Genomic DNA, 6,410 nt, shown 5'->3' with positions numbered 1-6,410 from the left:
ACACACACACGTAAACACACACAAACATAAACACACACACACTCACATACACACACACAGAAACATAAACACACACAGAAACATAAACACACACACTCACACACACACACATAAACACACACACACACACACACACACTCTCATACACACAGCAGGGCCCGGCCCGGGGCTGGCTGACAGGACGCGTGGCCCTGGGAACTCTTGTCAGGAGGGTGCAGGCTCGGGCCACTGAGCCTGAGGCCCTTGTGCTGCCGAGTCCATGGTGTCCTCTGTCTCCCCGAGGCCGGCTGGACCTCGGCCTGGACCAAGGCCTTGCAGGACAGTGACCTCTGCCTCCCTCCAGAAACAGCAAGGGGGTCAGGCTGGGGATGGAGGCGGTGGGGGGAGGGGGGATAGAGGGAAGGAGGGAGAGAGAGGGGAGAGAGGACACAGGAGGGAGGGTGAGGGGGCCACACAATCTGACTAAGGGCGTCAGGGGGCCTCATCCGGACAGCAGGCCCATGGCGCTAGGTGTCAGGGGGGAGGGGAAGGCTGAGCCAGAATCAGCAGATGGGTTCCAATCCTGGCCCCATCACCGCAGCGTGTGGCTTTGAGGGGCTGCTCATCTTCTCGACCCAGGTTCGCCATCTGTAGAGCGTGGAGGAACGGTCCTCCATTTCAGGGCTCCTGTGAGAACCCTCTGGGAAATACACTGCATTGTTTGGTGTCACGCTAAGAAAGTTCTGCGCTGGGTCTAACCTCAGGGTCTCCTGCTGTGGTTTAATCCCCTTGTAGCCTCCCTGTGTGGACCTGACTCGTCCTTGGGGATGTGTAGTGCAGGCCCCCAGGAACCCCCAGGGACCCTCACTCCCGGCATGGGGGGAGTGCTGGCGTGCAACTTCCAGGGACCGCGGCTCTGGCCTGGAGCTCCGATCACCGGCCACCATGCTGTGAGGATGCTTAAGTGGCCCCGTTGAGAGGTCAGCATGGCCAGGAACTGACCTCCAGCCAGCACCAACCAGCCAGCATGCGGTCCTCCGGGCCCACGTAAGCCTTCAAAGGACCGAGAGGCCCGGATGACGTTTTGACATCAATGTCGTAGAGATCCTGGGCCAGAATCACATGGCGGAGCCGCTCCGGATTCCTGACACACAGCACTGCCTGCTGTTCTGAGCTGCTGGGTTTGAGGTGCTTTGTTATACTGCAGTGGATCACTGACACAGGACGCTTTTGCAACTGGATGCGCGGAAAAGAATCCAAAAAAAAAAAAAAAAAAAAAAAGAATCCATAGGGAGAATATTCTGGGAAGAAGAAGAGCAAGGAAGAGTCCAAAAGGCATTTTGAAAAGAATCCCTCAGCGTCTGGAAAATAAGATCAGTCCGGACTCCGGGGCAGGAGCTGGAAGCCTCACAGGACCAGGCCCACCAGCCCCATCTGTCCAGGGCCCCTGCTGCAAGCCACATTCCAGACACGGAACGTTCCGGTTCTTGAAAGCACCGCCCGTAACAAATTACCACGAAGGGTGACTTAAAATGACAGAAATTTAGTCTCCCAGTTCTGGAGCCCAGAAGTCCAAAATCCCTGTGTGGAGGGCCGCACTTCCTTTGGAGGCTCCAGGGGAGGGCCCTTCCCTCTCCCAGCTCCTGCTGGCCAGCTGTTCCTCAGCTTGGGTAGCACGGCTCCTGCCTCTGCCCCGTCTTCTCCCCTGTGTCCGTCTCTCCTCTGTGAGTCTCCGATAAGGACACTGGTGATTGGATTTGCCCCCCACCCCCAAGGTAATCCAGGGTGGTCTCCTCTTCTCAAGATCTTAACTTAATGACATCTGCAAAGATCCTTTTTCCGAATAAGGCCCCATTCACAGCGTCCAGGGGTGAGGATGTGAACACATCTCTTTTGGGGGCAACTATTCAGCTCACTGCAGGCAGTGCACTAGACACCCAAGGGACCCTCTCACTGCAAAAAAAAAAAAAACTTGGATTCTGGGATCTGAGAAGCAGAAATCTCCCAAGACCTCTGACCTCTGTGGAGCAGGTGAGTGGTGAGCAGGCAGGAAGACCCCGGCCCCCAGGGCAGATGCCCGCAGCTGTGCCCTGAGCCCTGCGCCTCCAGCTCTGCGGAGCCCCCACCCGCACAGGCGCAATCCCTCCCAGCACCCCGGATTTAGAGCTACGGGATTCCCATGGGTTAAGGTCAAGCAAACATGAGTTCAAGATCAGACTGACAAGCACGTGGTGGAGACGCAGCGCGAGTGAGAGAATGGGGCAACACACGTCGGATTGAGACCCCTAGGACCCTCAGACACCCGACTAGTCAGAACAGCGAAGTGTAAGTGCAGAGAGAGGCACAAGGGACTCACAGCCCTGCTGCTGCGTCACCTGAATGTGCTAACATCCATCGTGCAAAGTGCAGGTTCCATGTCTGCCCATGGTCCACTGCCTCCGGGCCTCTGCAGGTTCCGTCCCTCTGCCTGGACTCCATCCTCCCCTTCCCTCCCCCTAACCCCCATCCCTTGGGTCTTAATGCAGACATCACATTCCCCAGGCCTGGCCTGAGCCTGAAGGCATCCACACCTCCCAAAACACCTGTCTGAAGGGAACTGCGTGACCCCTGACCTCAGTCATAGGTCATCGGGGCCTTTGGCAGTGGGATGAGCTATGTCTGGAAGGGCAATGTGCCCAGGGCCCAAGTCTCCATTTCTCCATTTTCCCCGTGACATACTTGTGCCCGAGGCTGAGGGGTACCAGAAAAACCTGGAGTTTAGTTGAACATACGGCTGCCCAGGAAAAAAAAAAGACTACATTTCCCTGCATGCTTTGCAGCAAGAAAGGTCATATGACTAATCTCTGGCCAATGGGATATGAGCAGAAGAGGTATGCTTTTCTAGGTCTTGTCTTTAAAGGGAAAGTCAGGCTCTTTACTTCCCTTTTGCTCTTCCTCCTTGCTGGAGTGTGGAGGTGATGTTTGGAGCTGGAGCAGCCATTCTGGACTGCCAGACAGAAACCAGGTGTTGAGGAAGTCCCTGAGAAAGCGCAGTCTCCACATCAGCCCTCGGACGCTTACACTCAGAGTGCTACATGAAAGAGAAGTACACTTCTCTCCTGATTAAGCCATTTTTATTTTGGGGTCCCTTGATAAAACGTGTTATATTTTCACTGACTCTTGGGCCGTTTCCAATGATGTATCTGTTTGGTCTGTGTATTGGGTTGGATAGTGGCGCCCTCCCCCCGCCGCCCCCCGGGTTCATGGTCACCCAGAACTTCAATTAGCAATAATTGCACCTCGGATAAACCTCACTGGCTACGATACTGCCACTGCGCAAAGCTACACCCAGAACTTCAGAATGTGGCCTATTTGGAAATAGGGTCTCTGAAGGTCATGGGAGGACACAAAGACAGAGAAGGCATGACATGGCTCTGAGCAGTGTCGTGTGTTTGGCTTCACTTGCAGCCTGATATGGTGCTTCTTCATCACAAAAGCCGCCCCACAGTGGGCTGGCAGTCAAGGTGCCAGAGGCCCTTCCCCGCTTCCCAGTGCCTACAGCCGCTGGTGTCACAGCGCATTGGAATGGCCTCTCCAAAGTTCGCTTAGGAGATTTCTGACTCTACCTCCATCCCCTCCTCCTGGCCCACACACCTTAGCCAGGCAGCTTGGTCACTGAATGTGGCTGTCCCCAGAGAGGAGCACCTCTGTTTGGTCACCTTGGCAATGACCAGCATGAAAGGGTGGGGGTGGGGTTATGCAGGTCCTTTGGAGATAATCAGAATTCTACCCAACCCTCCTGAGCAGATGCTTCTCCCTTCTCCTAAGGGGACCCTTTGGCCAGACTGGAGGGTCCACAAGGGGATCGAGGGGATGCAAACTTCATTCTGGTCCAGCCACCTGGACTCTCTTATGGGACCATCCTGGTCATCAATCCGAGTATAACGATCATTTGGTTGAGGACGTTGGGTGCCCGCGGGTGGGCCACGTGGTCCAAAGTGTGGGGTGTAGTGGGTCTCCATAAGTTTTATAAAAATGTCCATGTCAGGAATTCCCTGGTAGTCCAGTGGTTAGGACTCTGTGCTTTCACTGCCGAGGGCCCAGGTTCAAGCCCTGGTTGGGGGAATTAGGATCCCGCAAGCCGTGCGGTGTGGCCAAAAAAAGAAATAAAAATAAAAATGCCCATGTCCCTTTTGCACCGGACCTGTGTCAGTTGGGGTCCCATCAGGAGACAGAAGCCACATGGCAATCTCAACCGGGAATGTTTGCTACAAGAATTACTAACTGTAACGGAGGATTGGAGTGAAGAACAGACACAAGAAGTAACCTGTAGGGAATTCCCTGGTGGTCCAGTGGTTAGGACTCCATGCTTTCACTGCCGAGGGCCCGGGTTGGATCCCTGGTCAGGGAATTAAGATCCCACAAGCCGCACAGCACAGCCAAAAAGAGAAGTAACCTGTAGGGCTGAGCTGGAACCCCTGCACCCAGGCTGAGATCTTGTTGGCAGAACTCAGCTGTGGCTCTCGGGACAGCAGAGACGTCACTGTGGTGTTGGCAGAATTGCAGGAAATCTGCCCTCCGGAACTTGCTGGAAAACCACTATCTGGGAGCTGGGGAAGCTGCTTGCAGGGCAGTGTCTCGTGGGAGGCACTCCACTACAAAACCATCCCAGGGCTCATCTTTTCAACAAATGTGCTGGAACGATTGCAAAAAACCCCACAAACAAAAACCCCCAAACCCCAAACCAAAACACTGCCTTGACCCATACCTTGCACCATGTACAAAAATTAGCTCAAATTGAATCACTGACCCAAGTGTAAAACCTAATACTGTAAAACTTCTAGAAGAAAAACACAGAAGGAAATCTTTATGCCCCTGGGTTGGGTTAAGCAAAGATAAGTCTTCTTAGACTTGACACGTGCAAACGAAAAAAAGGAAAAAATGGACAAGTTGGACCTCATCAAAATTAAGAACTGGTGCTCTTTGAAAAGCACTGTTAAGAAAATGAAAAGACAAGCTATAGACTGGGAGAAAATCTTTGCGAATGACATATTTGATAATGTACTGGTTTCCAGAAGATATAAAAAGAATTGTCAAAACTCAACAACAAGGAAACAATTTTTTTAAATGTGCAAAATTTTTGAATAGACTCTTTGCCAGAGATTATATACAGGTCACAACTAAGTACATAAAAAATATTCAACATCATTAGTTGTTAAGGAAATGCAAATAAAAACCACAAAGAAACACCATTGCACACTCAGTAGAATGGACAGAATTTTTTTTTAAGATTTTTTTTTTTTATGTGGACCGTTTTTAAAGTCTTTATTGAACTTGTTACAATATTGCTTCTGTTTTACGCTTTGGTTTTTTGACTGAGAGGCGTGTGGGATCTTATCTCCCCGACCAGGGATCAAACCCGCACCCCCTACATTGGAAGGCTAAGTCTTAACCACAGGACCACCAGGGAAGTCCTGAATGGCCAGAATTTAAAAACGGACAATACCAAGGGCTGCTGAGGATGTGGAGCAAGCAGAACTCCCAGACCCTGCGGTGGGATGTGAACGTGCAGCCCGAAAGCGTCCTGGCAACTCTGGAGGAAGTTAAACCTACCCTGACCACACGGCTCAGCGTCGCTGCTCTGTATCACCCCAGTGAAAATGAATTTCCTTCACACAGAAACTCGAATGCAGACTTGATGGCAGCTCTGCTCCCGATCCCCCAAAGCCGGAACCAACTCCGAGGGCCTTCAGGTGGTGACTGGCTGATCAGGCTGGTGCCTGGTGCCGGGAGTCCCCCTGGCAAAGAGGGGGTGGTGCTGAATTTCCAGGGCCCTCTGCCTAATGACAGAGGCCAGACCTGAAGGCTGTGGCTGCTTTATTCCATTTATGTGAGTGCAAGGGAAGAGCCCGCGCTCCCCAGGGCTGGGCCATGGGAGGGCTGGAAGGAAGAGGGGCCCCGGGGTCTGTAGCCTGAAAGCGGTGGTGCCCACAGGGCTGTCTGTGTAAACACCGGCAGAGATGCACAGTGAAAGGGCGCATTTGCCTGTATTTCTTTAAACAGTGGGAGAAAGAGGCAAACGCTGCCGCAGTGTCCACGGCCCCTCCAGGCCGGGTGGTTGGCGCGGGACCCCACTAGGGACCTAGCCGCGACACGCCCCGGTCCCTGGGCTCACCGCCCCTCCCGAGCCCCGCGCGCCCGACCCTGCCCCGTGGGACCTCCTCAGGCCGCCCGGCTCCACCACCCGTCTCTTCTCTGCAGGGGCGCGCGCGACAGCCCCGCCCGTGACAGTCCCCTCCCGTGACGACGGCCCCGCCTGTGACAACCCCGCCGCTCAAGGGTGCGGGCTGGGGGCGCGGGTGGGCGGGGCCTCGGCGCCCTCCCTTTTCTCTCCAGGGCGGGGCGCGGGGAGGGGGGCGGTGGGGTGGAGGCGGGGCCGCGGTCACCTCCCA

General features: G+C 54.2%; 1 pseudogene; it reads right to left on the bottom strand.

Moving 5' to 3' along the window:
* Positions 1 to 3,233: 3,233 nt before the first annotated feature.
* LOC112065551 (uncharacterized) lies at positions 3,234 to 3,302 on the bottom strand (annotated as a pseudogene).
* Positions 3,303 to 6,410: the final 3,108 nt, after the last annotated feature.

Source organism: Physeter macrocephalus, chromosome 13 (assembly GCF_002837175.3).
Source record: "Physeter macrocephalus isolate SW-GA chromosome 13, ASM283717v5, whole genome shotgun sequence".
Classification (NCBI taxonomy): domain Eukaryota; kingdom Metazoa; phylum Chordata; class Mammalia; order Artiodactyla; family Physeteridae; genus Physeter; species Physeter macrocephalus.
This window is presented reverse-complemented; position numbering and strand designations above follow the sequence as displayed.